This window comes from Stegodyphus dumicola, chromosome 12 (genome assembly GCF_044657685.1).
Source record: "Stegodyphus dumicola isolate Sdum_Otavi_A_Nest chromosome 12, ASM4465768v1".
Taxonomy (NCBI): Eukaryota; Metazoa; Arthropoda; class Arachnida; order Araneae; family Eresidae; genus Stegodyphus; species Stegodyphus dumicola.
The window spans coordinates 18217942-18235518 of NC_140779.1; the positions used below are offsets into that span (position 1 = coordinate 18217942).

The window sequence follows — 17577 nt, forward strand, 5'->3', positions numbered from 1 at the left end:
AATACAGCATCTGAAATGATTTCCAAACTATGTTTTGCAATCTCTGATTTCCACAGATTTATTTTTAGCTTTTCAGTTTCCACAGCATTGTAGTTTATTTGATTTCATTACAGCGAAGCACACAACAGCTATCTGCCTAAGGGGCGGGATGCCTTCGTGGAGGAATTTGTAAGGGAAATTGGCTCGTTACACACGGGGAAAACCACGAAAACGCTCATGCAGCTCATAAATTTCGAACCCCGGACCAAACTACCAGTGTTCTGCGATTTTACTACTCGGCCGCTGGAACCTAAGGCGATCAAAATTATAGTCACTATAGAGGATAGTGACTGCAGGGTATAATAGAGATCGTTAAAATTACATTAAACTGAACAATACCTCTAAGTATCAAGGCCGTCAATATCGGTTACCGTCAATTCGATTCTTCTCACTGGTCAACTTGGGAGGCCGATTTCGTTTTATAGGACCATTTCGTGACCAGGCGGGCTGGCTGCTCCCTTCACTTCATTTCAGTGGTCACTGGTGACCTATGTGTTGACATTTAGTGGCGTAAGACAGGGTAATGTTTGTTGCCATGGCAACGCTTGCTACGGAAACTAGCTCATGATAGAGTAAAGTAATATAAAGGGTCAACTATTTCGGAAAGTCCTCCTAAGAACATTTTTAATATCAATAAATAACTATCCAACTTCTTTAATGAATTGAATAATTTAATTTAAAGGAATGCAATTTTAATAAGCAGAGGAAGACCAAATAAAAACGCCACCCCCCAGGGGCTAAACGGTAACGTCGCTGAACACAGGTGGATCGGCCCGAGGTTTGAATACCGCGAACGGGGTGGCTGCACGGCGTTTTTGTGTAATGTGTATACGAGCCATCTTCTCTTATTAAGTCCCTCCCCTCGAGGCTAGTTTTATGCCGTAATTACATAAAATTAAATAAAAACACAATAAAGAAAGAAACAGAACCGACTGTTTTGGTAGTAATTCTGTTTAGTAACAAAATTCGAGTAAATTCTTTCAAAAATATTGTATTTATTATATATTAAAAATCGAAATGTAATTAAGTTTTCCCGTTCAAATAAAACTGCGAATTAAAATTTTAGATTTTATTCCGCAGGGTGAACATGAGATTAGCAAACTATCCAACTTGCAACCATCATTGCTACCGACCCGCAACTAAATTTTAATTCTAGAACCACTGAAGGTTCAATTCCTGCGAAACATTTTATAGGTTGGGAAAACATGAAGGCAAATGCTGTTATATTCAGAGTAAATGTCTATTTAAGTGAAAAAAACTAATCTATATTAATAATATAGCAAAAATAATCTCTAGTTACACATTGTACAATTGACATCAATTAGCAGTCAGTTAACTATCTTTTCATTTAAATAATTACTTCATTTCATTAACTACTATAAGTAATATTTAGAGATGCCGTGCTACTAGGACTAAGAGTTATAGTACGAGTTTCCAATTTGTTAAGTCTTTAAATGTGGGCATGAAATTTGTCTCTGTCAGAGTTGAAAAAAAGGTGGAATTTCAAATCTGGGGCTTCACTTATGTCCAACAAGGTCATTAGACAGACAAGGTCTTGCTGTTTCAAAGTCAACCCTTTCTCTTTCCGAAACTCCAGACAGTGGCGTATATTATATATCTTCTCAGTGACGTTACTTTAGACATACAAATTGCGAGAAATCCTGCTTTGGAAGAGGATATCGACGTCATCACGTTGGTTGACCTTGCTAAGAAGAGCAAACGTTTTTAGCATAGAAACCTTGGTTATATGTGGGAAAAATGACAATGGAAATTTTTTGTTTAGAAACGAGGTAAGATGACATTAAGAATAATAATTCATGTCAACCAGAAAAAGGGTATTGTTACGTTATTTTCTTCCTTCGGTACGTTGGTTACGGGTACGTGTGGATTTGGAGTGAATAACGACGACAACACTTGATGGAATATCGAAACACACTTTATTGGCCGGTATTAAACAGGACAGCTCCAAAGTCACGTTTTACAGTCGTCGAAGATCTACTATACACTCGCTGGAACCATCAGCGACACAGCCTTCAGGTTATCAGGCTATAACGGTGGAGACAGCTTCACTGCAAAGCACCAGAGTATAGCTCCCGACTCTACTCGGTCGTTCTCGGAACTCCACGTACTCTCGAGACTCTCCACGCTACAACTCGCGATGCACAAGACGACACACAGAGCGCAGCTCCCGGCTCTTCGGTTCAGTCGTTCCCGGAGCTTAACACACTCCCTCGACGGTGCACTAACCGCGAGACTCTTCGATGCACTCGACTACCCACTCGGCACTCGCTGCCCGGCTGTCAACTAATCGACTCCGCACGGACTGACTAACTCGAGACACTATCTCGCACTCTGACTCCGCGTACCAGCAGGGTTTATATAGCTTTTGCCTTGTGTTCGAGAACATTCTGGGCTAAACCAGTAAAAATTCGTTCCAGAAACTTTTCTATCCGTCCAACCAGTAAAAATTCTTTCCAGAAACTTTTCTATCCGTCCATGGCATGTCGCCAAATGTCACAAAATGGACGGCTTTCTTGCCAAATGTGGCAACCCTGCCTTCTTGTCATTTTATGGCAACCCTAAACCTGCCTTACGGGAAAGCTATCTTACCGCGCCTGGACTTTACGTAACAGTATATTTGCTATCATTAATTGTAAAAGGTGGTAATGCAGAAGCTAAGGCCAGTGCCTCCTGCTATTTAATTTTTTAAGACAGTTCGAAATTTTGAATTATTCTTGGACGAAACTTTATGATTCTTAGCGGTTTCATTTCGCCCTTGCAGAAACTGACGAGTGCCGTAGTTTAATTCGACTTCAGATAAAAATTGCAATAAATAAAAAAAATAAAAAAAAAAAATCTGAAAGCTTCCAGATTTGATATTACGCCCAAAGGGGCGTTTTTTAACGTTTTGTGCGTTACCTTAACTTATTAAATGTCATGTTCTTCGCACTTAAACCACAGAATTCAATTCAACAGCAATATCACAAAATATTTAAAAGAGCATATATTTAGAATTTCCGATACACAATTTCGCACGCTGGAGATTAAAATGTTTTCTTTCGTACAGTGTTGCCATTGCTCTCTTTGCAGTCATTGAGTTTGTTAATCAAAAATTCTTTAATGTTTGACAAAATATGAAATAGATAATAAAACTAATTCCAAATTAGGGCTTCCAACTGCCCATATTCGAAAGGAGAACTCCGTTATTCAAAATTTGATGTATCTAGGTACCGTTGTTTTTTCATATTTCACATTTTTGATCAATTGCGAAATCGAAAGAATCTAGAACTGAGGAGTATGCTAAGCAAGAACGTTTAGAGCTCATCTTAATAATGTTAATAGTACTTTGTGAAAAACAAAGCTTTGGCACTGAATATTCATCATTAATTTCAGTGAATCATCTGAAAGGGAGAAAAATGTTGTTTTTAAAATGAAGCTGAGTCACTTTTGGCTTGCGTATATACGAATTCTATTTGTATTGCGTCATCAACTAATGTTAAGTAACGTTGTAGAATATTTTCCCATTATTTTACTTTGCAGTGGACTAAATCCAGAATCATCTAATTTGTTATTTACTTTCAAATAAACATATTTGATAAATTTCGATACCAAAAATTGTTTTCGAAACAATATGTAGACCATAGTATTGGAACATTTATTTACAGTATTTGCGCTATGTATAAGTTTATCTGTAGTCTTGATTTTGTAAAAGTAACTCTGAAATCTTTGAAAATAAGGGTAATGTTAGTCTCTATATTAAAATCGAGATTATTTCAAATTCATTTCCATGCAAAACAAAATTCTTTATCCAAATACAACTCACTTATATCAAGCCGATTTAAAGAGAACACGGACTTCACGAGAAAATCGAAAATACTTGGTTGGTACAATGTTAAGTCAATGGCAGCGCAACCCGCTTTTAACGAGCAATCCCTGGTTATAGCGAACAATATTTTTAAGATTCATAAAATTTCTCTTGACTTCCACATCTCCCAGCTCAGCTAATCCTTTCTTGGAAAAAATTCTTTAACATTCCGAAGTCAATCGAAAGTTAGTGACGACTTATCCTGCGAAAATGTGGCAGCGGCATTTGTACTTTCTTGTACGAAGTAAAGGTTGTATTGTAATCGCGAAAAATTTCTTGTATCGTATTTCAATGAAAATATCCATTTTGACCGCTACGGAGAATGCAATTAAAAGATGTTCTTGCGCAACATCTGTACGTAAGGACAGAATAAAGGACACTTTTTCTCAAAACAGATTATAAAATGTATTCAGAAAAGATTTTTTGTGACGTCTGTACGTACGGATGTATGTATCTCGCATAACTCAAAAACGTGCAGCCTCAGAACCTTGAAATTTCGTATATATGACTGCTATAACATGTAGCTGTGCTCTTCCCTTTTTCGGTTGCAATCGGCTGCACCAGAAGTACATAAACATATGTTACCGTGAAAGACCGAAATTGGAGAATGTCGACTTTCACCGGAGAATATCAACATTCACCAAATAAGTCGGTGAAAGACCGAGTATTTCACTACATTCGTGTATATTCGGACCCTCACCGGTATATGTTGACAATCACAGATATGCTCTGGTAAAAGTCGAAAAGAGAGGTCATAAAGTGCCATAATAGTTTAAGTTGTTGCAATAAATAAGATTTGAATCACATAATTTAGTAAGTTTTTTATGACTGTTATTTTATTTTCTCATTTAGAACGTACTGTATAATTAAGTAAGTTTTTAACCTCTACTATTTTCCTTTCTCATTTTGAATGTATTGTGTGTTTTAGGTTCTCATGTTCTTAAGTTCTTATTTCAAGTCCGAAGTGCGTTCGCGAGTGAATTACGGAGAAGGAAATATAATATTCTTATATGTTCAACATTCACCATTAGTACATGGTGAATGTCGACATTGACCGGTGTAAGTCAGAAATAAGAGTATTTGGAAAATGTTTCGGACATACACCAAGAGACTATGTGAATGTTGACATTCACCGGTGAAAGTCGACATTCTCCAGATTTCGGTGTTTCACCGTAACATATATATATAAACCAATTTGTTACTCGGCTCCGTCAGCTCAGTTTCTTTTTATTCTTATATGTTGGTAAATTCTGCATTTTTTGCTCTAAAAATGATTAAATTATATTGTTCTTATCTTCCGATTAAAGTTTTTATGCCTTTAGTTAATCTGCACGCAATAGCAGTAGAATTATCAACAATTTAAAAGCTATTTAGGTACGGCTAAGCCGAATTTTTGTTTAGCACAATAACCATATTTGTTTACATTTGAAACTTAGCAGAATAGTGATTTAAGTCAGTTTCTGCATCTTCAGTGTCCTTTTGCCGTGTGGGACCAAAAGTAAACGTTTAGTTTTAAGCACCGAAAAATTTGCTTTTTTGTCCGCTGGCCGAATTGCTTGTTTTTGAATATAAACTCTATTTTGATTGTAAAAATTGCTTTTTAACCCTTTGTTTTGACTGTATTTGGTGTTTTATGCTTTTCTATATTCTTCAATTTTTAATGAAGATATTTTGAATTTTTATGCATTCTTTCCTTACCGCGAAGTGAGAGCTGAATTAATTGAATGAGAAATATATCTTCAATGAAATTCGCGGAAGTAAGTTTAAATGAAATGGGCAAAAAATGTATATCAGTTAATAGGCCATCATACAAGGAAGTCATGGGGTGTCCACATCAGATTTTTTATGTTGAGAAGTGATAAGGATTGAATTTTTACCACCGAGTTCTATAAGTGTTATCCAGCCTATGGAGCTATGGATCACCAGAAGTTTTTAATCTAACTTTGGTAATAACTTTGGTAATATTGCTGCTTGTCGAAAGAAAAGAAAAAATAGGGACAACCGCAAATGCTAATCGATAGAAAAGAAAAAATGAATGTGCATGTGAAAACGTTAGATCAACATGCATCAGCAATTGCTGCTGCAAAGTTGGATTGGCCATTCCTCAAGAGAGGCAAATCATTGTGGAAGAAGACATGTCTTGAAAATTTTGAAAGTTATGTATCTGTTGTCACCAATATTATCATACCGAGATGCCTACTCTCGACGATATTAGTACTCCCGAAATTAAAGCTAAGGGTTCATGCAAATGAAAAAAAATAATGAAAGCGAAGATGATAAAGACGAATGTGAAGAATTTTAACCTGAACCGTCCCCAACATACTCAAGAGTGCACAGAAAAGCTTCAAATATTTTTCGGAGCCAAGGGTGCAAATGACGATGTTTCTCGGGCCATGAATATTTTCCCAAGAACAATAACACAAGAAATAGACAATAAGACAGTTCAATGCAAATTAACCAACTTCTTTTCTACTGAACAGAAATAAAAAATAAATAAAGTATATAGGTGTAAGAAATTAAGAGAATTTTCATATTTGATTTGCGATCTCCAGAACTACTGGACAGATTTAAATAAAATTTGGTGTGAACATAGGTTTATATAATTCAAGCAAAATAAACATTTAACAGCTATAATAGACACACATGTTCGTGCGTAACACTCATGGGAGTCTGAAAGTCTGAAACAGCGGTTGCAGAAAACACAAAAGAAATGGGTTAATATAGGGTATGGTCCCCTCTTACAGCCATACAGGCCTCGCAGCGGTATTTCATACTGGAAATAAGGCAGTTTATCAGTGCCTGTGGCAATTGGTCCCACTCATTCAGCAACGCTGTTTTCATTTCTTGGATTGTTCTCGGAGGGGGATCGCGAGTTGCAATTGCCCTTTCCGGAGCGTCCCAGACATATTCTATAGGGTTGAGGTCTGGTCACTAGATAAGGGAGGGACATATGCCTGTTTACCTCTGTTGAACACCAGGCGTCCCCGTCCTCCGTCACCTGTCACCTGTATTTTACAATTTTTAATAATGATGCTTTGAGTTTTTATCTATTTTTGCCTTGCCGCAAAGTGAGAATTGAATTACCGTAATTTCCGGAAGAAACGCCGCGGCGTTTACGTGTTTAAAACTTAAATTTTCAGCGGGTGCGGTGTTTCTACCCATGCGGCGTTTAGGTGCACTAAAAATAAAATATTTCCTATGATGGTCATTGTACATAGTTTGGATGGCCTTGTCATTGTGCATAGACTGGTGCTGTTCCCACACAAAAGACCACTCAGTTGCTTTTTGCGAACGTTACTTTGTTTACATTCTTTCCCTTGAACGGACCTACATGCCTTATTCACCCTAAACGAGATCTCAGAACAACAACATTCTTTCCCCTTTCAAATCAACATTCTCATCAGTTTGAATAGTCTCTCTCCTCTGCCATTCGCTGAATCTTCCAGGACCCATCCTCTCCCCACCCCTGCCTTTTCTGCGATTTTTTTCAAAGGCGGACACGACTCCACCTGCTTCGCAATAACGAACTCTGACGTATTTCTCCTTCAGCGTGAATGGATTTTTCTTGGCATTCTGCCAAATACAAATCCGATCAGTTTGGGTACAAGTACTTGTTGAATAGTTTTTAACCTTTTAACTGTCATGCCCGAGATAATCTCGGGCACAGCACTGGTGTTCGAAAATGTCACGCCCGAGTATTACTCGGGGTAATTTTTTTTTGAGTGCATCGTATTGTTATACACGAATATATATCGGGAGACGTTTATTTCGGCTTATTTTGTGCTAAACATTTGATTTTTGCAATAAAAAATTTGACAATTTGTGTACCCAAATCATCAAAATAACTTGACAGTTAAAGGGTTAAGTAAGAAGGGAGCGGAAAATTTTTGAAAATGTCTCTAAACGGCACAGAAGCTATACATTTCTTACCTTTAATTTATTTTTGAGTTATGGTTTCATTTCATGCCTTTTTCTTAACTGGTATGTCATATATCAGGACTTAGGTTGAGTTTTTGCATCTATACGGCCCACGACGGTGTCACGCGCAATTTAATCTATTGCGGCGTTTCTGTGTAATTTTAATTTTTTTCCCGCCATTTTTCTCGAGTGCGGCGTTTACGCTGATGCGGCCTCTCTTCCGGAAATTACGGTAATTAAATGAGAAATATATCTCTAATGAAATAAGTTAAAATGAAATGCAGGAAAAAATGCGTATAATTTAATATTATAACCGTAAAAGGAAGTCATGCGGTGTTATACATCAGATTTTTTACAGTAATTATAATGGTAACTAAAAAAAAAAAAAAAATTCTCGATATATTCTCGTCTGTAAATACGAAGATTCAAAGCTGCTTCCGATAACAGGTGAAAGTTTCCGACGGCCTCTCATTCATAAAATGCCCTTGAAATACCACGTGATTTTAGCAGTCATCCGAGACAAAAGAACTCATGCGCGTCAGAGCGGAGAGTCAATAAATAAAGCTTTCTCCAATTTCTTTCCTCCTTTAAATACTTGCTTAAAAATACCCTGTCTGGAAATGTAAACAAACATGGCACACGCAGTTTTATTACTGTTACTTATATTTGGTTATTTATGTTTGGTATAGTTATTTAATTATCTTGTTAAAAGAAGTTCAGTCCATTATTTATGAAGAAAAACTTTACATTGTGATTGTTTCTTTCCTTTTATTGCAAGGTTCAAGCCAAGAATGATTTGAATTGCCCCAACTTTCTCTTTAATCGCAAGCGATATATTAACGCCAAACGATGCCATGCGCCTGCAGATTCTTGTCTCCGTTTCCTTTTGGCCGAGATGAAAATAAGGAACTCAAAATAGATAACAGTATTCTGCTTTCTTGCGAACGGTTTTCTTTGTTTTCTTTCTTTATATGGCTGGATTTTTGTTTTGTTAAAATCAAGAATTTACATTGCATGGTGCTATGCAATTTAGCGATGTTTTTGCGTGACATCTGTATGTAAGGACAGAATAAAGGACTCTTTTTCCCCAAACCGATTATAAAATTGGTTTAAAATGGATTCAGAAGAGATTTTTTCGTGACATCTGTACGTACGTACGTACATATGTATCTCGCACAACTCAAAAATGAATAGCCTTAGAACGTTGAAATTTTGTATATAGGACTTCTATAACATGTAGAAGCGCACTTCCCTTTTTGGTTGCAATCGGCCGCACTAAAAGTATATAAATATATGTATATATTCACTCTGTTACTCAGATCCGTGAGCTCAGATTTTATTCTTATATGTTGGTAAATTGTGCATTTTTTGCTTTAAAAATGATTGAATTATGTTATTCTTATCTTTCGGGTAAGGTTTTTTATGTCGTTAGTTAATATCCATGAAATAGTTGTTGAGTTATCAATAATTTAAAAGCTGTTTAAGTGCGGCTAAGCCTAATTTTTGTTCACTATAGCCGCCATATTTGTTTACTTTTGTAACTCAGTAGAATAGTGAATTAAGTCAGTTTCTGCAACTTCAGTGTTTTTTACCGAGTGAGACCAAAGGTAAACTTTCAGTTTTGTGCACTGAAAAATCTGCCTTGTTGCCTGCTGGCCGAATTGCTTGTTTTGGGGCCGAAATTCTAATTTTATTTGTATTTAGTATTTTATTTTTTCCCCTGTGTTTTTCAAATTTTAATGAAGATATTTAGGTTTATGCATTTTTTTCTTATCGCGAAGTGAGAACTGAATTAATTGAATCAGAAATTTATCTCTAATGAAATTCGAGAAAGTAAATTTAAGTGAAATGCAGCAAAAAATGCGCGTAATTTAATATTTCACACAAGGAAGTCATATGGTGTCCTCATCAAATTTTTAATATTCGTAAAATTAACTTCAAATTTCTACAAAGTTTCCCTGTAACAGCCATAGCAAACGTATCGCATACATGTCGTAAGTCCCAAGCCAGTGTTTTCTACCTTTCAAAGCTTGTGTGCTTGTAAACAAAAACTGTAATAATTTATTTTATTTTATTACAATTTTGTACCACGGGAACGATTTTTGAAAATCTGTAGGTTAGCCTAAACTAACCAATAAATTACAATAGCTTTTTTTTCTTTCTAGTCTGCATTATCTTGTGAAGCTTTAGTCTAGGAATTATCATAAAAACGATGAGAAGAAACTAACTGACGTAAGATACCTTAGCTTAATGAGCATAAAATGTTCACCTTTAGTTTCAGACCATTAACGTCCATTAGGACTCAACAACAAAACAGTTATTAAGTGATATTAATGAAGTAAAATGAAATTATATCCATAGTATCCCTCTCGTTTCAGATCAAAAATTATAATTAAAGGTAAGCTAAGATTTTAATATATTATTTTAAGAGCAATTATTAAATGTGCGTACCATTTCTTTGTTACATATCATTGACTTTTCTGCCAATTTATCTCATTAATTATTACAAAAGAGACATTAATCACGAATGGGATATTAGTCTCGAAATGACATTTTGCATTGAATCACTATAAATGGCGTATCACTTTTCAAATTGCTGCCACCAAATATTACCGCCCTTTATTATACTTAAAGAAATTAAATAATGAAAAATCTGCATCAATGTATGTATGTTTCTCGCATTGTGAAAAAGCAACGCTACCTAGAGCTATCAAATTTTGCATAACGTAGTCCTTCATAAAAATATGAGCACCTGGAACATGAATTTTGAATTTGTTTTATATCTATTTCATATTTTGTTAAACTTTAACAAATGTTTTGACGAGCAAACTCAAATATTTCAAATCGAACATTTGCAGCTCAGCACGAAAAAAAAAAAAAAAAAAAAAAAAAATTTTACTATTCTTTTATTTCTAGTGTGCGAGACTGTCTATCGGAAATTCTAAAGATATGCTGTTTTAAATATTTTGTGATTTTGCTGTTTAATCGAATTTTATGTGTCGTAAGGGTTAAGAATGTGACATTTAATAAACAAAACAAACACACAACATGTTAATAAATAAAAGAAAAACAAAATTTGCAAAAGCCATTCTTAATTTTGTTGTTGAATAGTATATAACCTAAGTGCGAAGAAAATGATGCTTCATAATAAAGCTAAAAAGCCAAAAAAAGAAAGGGGGAGGTTTATAGTAGTGAATGTAAGAGCAGACTGGTAGTCTGCGAGCTCAGTAGCGCAAAAAACTTTGACAAAACTTTTTAGGCGACCGTTAAAATCTGAAACCGTTAAGAATTTTTTTAAAAAATTCCAATTATTGTGTCCATCTTCTTTATTTAATGTATTGTGTAATTCTGTATAAGAATGAAATTGTTTTGGTATTCTTTCAACAAATGACCTCCGAACTGTGTCTTTCATAACAGGTAAGCTACCTTGGATTTGGCTTTTCGTTTTGAAAATGAATCCCGTGATTTAGCCTTACTTATATCAAGATGACGCGCTTAGGTCAAGAAGAATGTCTATGGAATCATCTTAAAACAAAAAAATCTGATGTGTACACCACATGACATCCTTGTACGGAATATTAAATTATACGCATTTTTTCTTGCATTTCATTTAAACTTATTGGATTGAATTAAATCTACTTCGCCGACAGCGCATAAACCACAATAGAATAAATGCATTCTTTAAAATTCACTCTATTTGTTTACCATAGCTGGCGCTAGGTTCACTTAACAGCATTATATTTCGTTCATATTATAACTCCGAATGCACAAAATTGATATCATTTAAAGAATTCTCTAATCGTTGCCACATGTTCTATTCAAATACTATAATAGAGCTAGAACGATTTAAAGAATGATCTAATCTTTGCCACATGTTCTATTCAAATACTATAATAAAGCTAGAACGATTTAAAGAATTATCTAATCGTTGCCACATGTTCTATTCAAATACTAGAATAAAGCTAGAACGATGTATAAAAGAAATTAAGCAAATAAAACAAAAAAAGAAACAGTTTTTCACAGACGATTGAGTATTTCTTATTCAATTAATTCAGTTCTCACTTCGCGACAAGGCAAAAATACATAAAAACTCAAAATATCTGTATTAAAAATTACGAAGTAAATCCTAAACACTTATTTCCTCGAAAAAATTCCAGAAAGGATTAAGCATGATTTAATTCTCAATAATAGATGAAGGCGTTATCTTTGTTGTTGCGAAGCTAAGATTCTCTAGATTGGCAACAAATCCACTATCCTGCTGTTTCAAATGTAAACAAGCAATGGCCGACATCAAAAATATTATTAGGCTTAGCGGCACTTAAACAACTTTAAAATTGTTGATAATTAAAAAAATATTGCACATAGATTTACTAAAGGCATAAAACCTTAACCGGAGGATAAGAACAACATAATTCAATCATTTTTAAAGCAAAAAATGTACAATTTACAAACATATAAGAGTAAAGAAACTGAGATCACTGAGCCCGATAACAGAGTGGATATATATATAAATATATTTATATACGTTTGGTGCGGCCGATTGCAACCAAAATACGAGGTGCACATCTACATGTTATAGCAATCCTATATGCAAAATTTCAACGTTCTGAGGCTATTCGTTTTTGAGTTATGCGAGATACGTACGTAGGTACATACGTTCGTACAGACGCCACGAAAAATTCTCTTCAGAATTCATTTTAAAGCAGTTTTATAATTTTTTTTTAGGAAAAGAGTATTTTGTTCTGTCCTTACGTACAGATATCACTCAAAAATATCATTAAATTGCATTCGATAGCGGTCAAAATGGATATTTTCGTTGAAATATGCTGCCTGAAACTTTTCGCGATTACAATACTTCCTTTTTACTTCGCACAAGGAAGTAAAATTGCGAGGAATATGAGAGGAGCAATACTGACGGTGCTGCGAGAAGACTTTGGGCTCACCGCGTACTTAGAGTGCCCCACGCCGAGCAGACACTATCCATTTATAAATGGGTTTATCTTCTCTGGGATTCGAACCCGGGCCCTTCTGTGCGGTTGTTGGGGTCACTAAGCACTATCCCGGTTGGGCGACTCAGTGCATTCTTCTGCCAATGCTGTATAATTTAATATAATAATCTGATAATGTAATAAATATTTTGGCAATGTAATAAAATGTAAAATGTAAAACTATATATATAATTTCTTCGTATTTATTTGTGTGGTCTAGTACGACAATGATATCAGTTTCTTTGTTTTTGATTATGATTTGGTTTCGTTCATGGTCGATGGGCAGTAGATCGCTAGATGGGTAGGATCACCAACAGGTCACCAGATTACCTGTTACGAGCATACCATTGTTTTAATGATAAGCAAGTTTTTTCCATTATTGTTATTTTAAGACTTGTAAATGTATTTCACTCATATTTTTTTTGTAATCATTTGTACTACAGTAGCTCATAATAACATTTGTGTTAGATTATTATGGCAAAGCACACTAGGGATATCTGCCTGCGGGGGGGGAAGCTTTCGTGAAGGACTTTCTATGTGAAACTGACTCGTATACACACGTTACACGTCAGAGGAACCACGAAAACGCCGATGCAGCTATCCCGCTTGCCTGGATTCGAACCCAAGTCAGAACTACCAGTGTTCAGTGATTTCACTGCTCAGTCACTGGTGGGCCTGTACTACAGTAGCATCCATATGATTGGACTTGAATGTTTCTAGTAAATAAATATATATATAATACTGTAACAATAATTTTTCTTAAACGAGGGAGAGAATGTTAAGCCAGCGAATTCTGATTCATTATTTGTCGAATTTTGACGCTCCGAGTTTGAAAGCGTTGCCATCGTTATCAAAATATATAAAATATTTTTCATATTTAAGGCTCATTTTTAATTTCCTAAAGTAATCTATATTTTGAAAAGCTTTAATGTTGACAGTAAGAAAATCAGTAAGAAAAGTATCAATAAGAAAATACTATTCAATTATTTAGACATTTAGTGAGGAATTATTCCTGATGGAAATTTATTTGCCTCTCATAATAAAGGAAACTGGCAGGCAGATGAGCGGGCCGTGGCCAAAGCAAAATTTATAAGTTCTTTGTCCACCTGCAAAGAAAATGCATAAAAACATTTCAATATAAATAAAATTAGTTCATTCTTTCCAAGCAACAACCAATTCGTAAATATTTTTTTTAGTTGCCAAACCAGGAAACAAAATCTTTTGACACTTCAGGTTAATATGTGTGAAGTCATGATTTAATTTTAGTGTAATATAACAACTTTTCTCAATATCAATAAATGAATTAACGTCGCAATAACATAACGTGTCAGTTACTCTAACCTGAAACTAAAAGATTGCGTACAGGAGCTATTTATTTAAAATGAAACGAAAAATTAACGTGACGTCACGTGCAATCGCTTGCTTTCTTCAACCTCAGAATATAACCTAATACAATAATAATTGTTTCATAAGAATAAATTGAATTTAATTAAATTTAAATACAAATTTAATTAAATATTCTTTGCGCCATTGCTGCAAGGAATGAAATTTAAATTTAAACAAATTTAAATTTAAATTTTAACTAAAAAAATAATTTTTAAAAATTTTTTTAAAAAAGTGCAAACATATAAAAGATTTAATTCTCGAACTAATCTACAATATCATTTAAATTCAGAAGCATAAGCAAAACAAGTGCAAAATCCATGAAAATAAATTCACTAATTTAGCAAATTAAAATTAAACCAAAACAATTTTTTTATTAATAAAAATAAAATAAATTTTCTAAAATACATTGGTTTCTAGTAAATTAATTTTTTTTAAATTAAATTTTTTTTTAAAAGTTTAATTTAATACTTGACTTTACTTGCTTGTTTCTCAAAAGACTTCATTAGTATTTTACTTTTAGAACTTTAATTCTTAAATGCTAATTTCTAAGGGTACCACTTTATTGGTATTTCTTTTTACTTTTGGTTTTGACTTTTACCGTTGCCTGCATGAATGCCGAAACACGAATTGAATGATTGGAGAGTTAGGTTTGGAGGCAACTTCCCCTTGATAAGTCTGTCTCCTGCCTGCTCAACAGTCATTCACTTATGCATTTTTAAAAAAAATTTTTGGTTTAATTTTAATTTGCTAAATTAGTGAATTTATTTTCATGAATTGGTTTTGCACTTGTTTTGCTTATGCTTCTGAATTTAAATGATATTGTAGATTAGTTCGAGAATTAAATCTTTTATATGTTTGCACTTTTTTAAAAAATTTTTTAAAAATTATTTTAGTTAAAATTTAAATTTAAATTTGTTTAAATTCTAATACAATAATAATGTATTTAATGTTTGGCAGTGCTATTTTTAGTCCAAAGGGACTTTGTCCCTGAAGGACTATTATTTTCCGATTTTGCATTATATTTGAAGAAATTAAATAATGAAAATTCTGCATAAATGTGTGTACATTTTTCGCATTGTGATAAAACAACGCTACATAGAGCCATCGAATTTTGAATGACGTAATCCTGCTGAGAATATGGGCATGTGGAAGGCCAAATTTGAAATATGGAATTTGTTTTATTATCGATTTCGTATTTTGTAAATCTTTAACGAATTTTTGATTAACAAACTCGAGGATTTCAAAGCGAGCAATGGCAACGTTGTACAGAACAAAACATTTTCATATCTAGACTGCGTATCGGAAATTCTAAAGGATATGCTCAAATTAAAACTATTTTGCGATATTGCTCTTGAACTAAATTTTATGGTTTAAATGCGAAGAACGTGATATTTAATAAATAAAAGTAACAGACAAAATGTTAAAAAAAAAAAAAAATCTGAAATTTTTCAGATTTTAAATTACGTCCAAAGGGGCGTTTTTTTAACGTTTTGAGTGTTACCTTTATTTATTAAATATCATGTTCTTTGCACTTAAACCATAAAATTCAGTTCAAGAGCAATATCGCAAAATAATGTTAAATTAAGCATATCTTTAGAATTTCCGATATACACAGTCTCGCGAGCTGGAGATAAAAGTTTTTTTTTTTCTATATAACATTGCCATTTCTCGCTTTTAAAGCATTGAGTTTGTAAATCAAAAATTCGTTAAAGTTTTACAAAATATAAAATCTATAATAAAACAAATTCCAAATTTGGGATTTCAGATGTTCATATTCGCAGTAGGATTTCGTCATTCAAAATTCGATGGCTCTATGTACCATTGTTTTATCACAATGCGAGAAATAGACAATCATTTATGCAGATTTTTCATTATTTAATTTCTTCAAATATAATGCAGGACTCTAACATTTTGTGGCAACAGTTTGAAAAGTGAACCGACGTTTATGAGTCCGACAAAATGCCAAAACGAAAGCAATAGTCCTTCGGGACTGAAATCCCTTTGGACTAAAAAAACGCCCCTTTGGACGTAATTTAAAATCTGAAACCTTTCAGATTTTTTATTTCATATTTTGCAAAACTTAACAATTTTTATATTAGCAAACTCTAGAATTTAAAGCGAGCGGTGGCAACACTAGAAAATAAAGCAGATTTTTATCTCCAGCGCTCAACACTGTCGCCACTTGGAAAAATGAGTGCGAAAATTAGCGTTTTCAAAATTTTTAATTAATATCTCGGATGATTAAATTCGTACGCAGATGGTCGAAATGGCTTTCCACCAGTTTTTGAAATCAGGGGGTACATCGAGGAGATAATGTTACAAACAAACGCGCTCAGATTTTATTAGTATAGACACCAACAAAAAAAGCGAAGAACACAGAGGCTGCTTTGTTTAGCAAGAAACAAAAGCTTATTTAATAGAACTGTTTAAGCAAATTTCAGACTGTACATTGGAAAAAGGAATTTACTATTCTATTTCGCACTCGACCTTTGAAACTTCAGACCAAGTTTAATTTGAACGAAACAATATTGACGTCTTGTCAGAAAACGCATCGATTCATTAAATTTAACGGAACAGTTGCTTTTGCAAAGCAGGAAATAACAAGGGAGACTTTAAACTAATTGAATCCGTTAAAGGATTTAGAATTGCAGTTCGCAGTCATCTATGTCTCACTCACAGGAAGTAATAGGGATCAAGCAAGATTGACAGCGTGCTAATCCTAGTAAAGAACTCAACCCCCTCCTCCTTTGGGATAAGGTAAATTATTTTTTTGTGTTTATCACAGTAGTTGGTGTACGTGACTTCTCAGCGGAAATAATATTGCTTCTACTGACCTCTATTATCACAATACCTATTCTTCTTCTTCAGAGAAAACGATCTTTGGCGGCGAATATGGCAATACATTCTGAAATCGCTTGAGGCAAACAAGATGCTTATTAGTTTTCGCTCTCCACTTATCTGTTTTGCTTCTTAAACAGCTTTGCTCACGTAACGCTTGTTTTCGCTAAAGATAACGAGGGAAGGTTGGTGAAATTATATATTTGAGCAATTGAATTCCTCATATACAAAGTATTTTCTAAAATGCATCCAGTGACATATTACATAAAACATATCCTTTTTATTTCCTTATTGAAAACAATGTTATACTAATAATTTTTTTTTTTTTTTAAATCTGAAAGGTTTCAGATTTTAAATTACGTCCAAAGGGAAGTTTTTTTTTTCACGTTTTGTGCGTTACCTTTATTTATTAAATATCATGTTCTTTGCACTTAAACCACAAAATTCGATTCAGCAGCAATATCACAATATAATTTAAAAAGAGCTTATCTTTAGAATTTCCGATACATTGTCTCGCGTGTTGGAGATAAAAATGTTTTTTTT

The 17577-nt window shown here is 33.9% G+C and overlaps 1 protein-coding gene across 10 annotated transcripts in view; it reads left to right on the plus strand.

Annotated features, from left to right (window-relative positions):
- Positions 1-17577, plus strand: part of LOC118191856 (uncharacterized) — a 178937-nt gene that overhangs the window by 58832 nt on the left and 102528 nt on the right. The window lies entirely within an intron of this gene.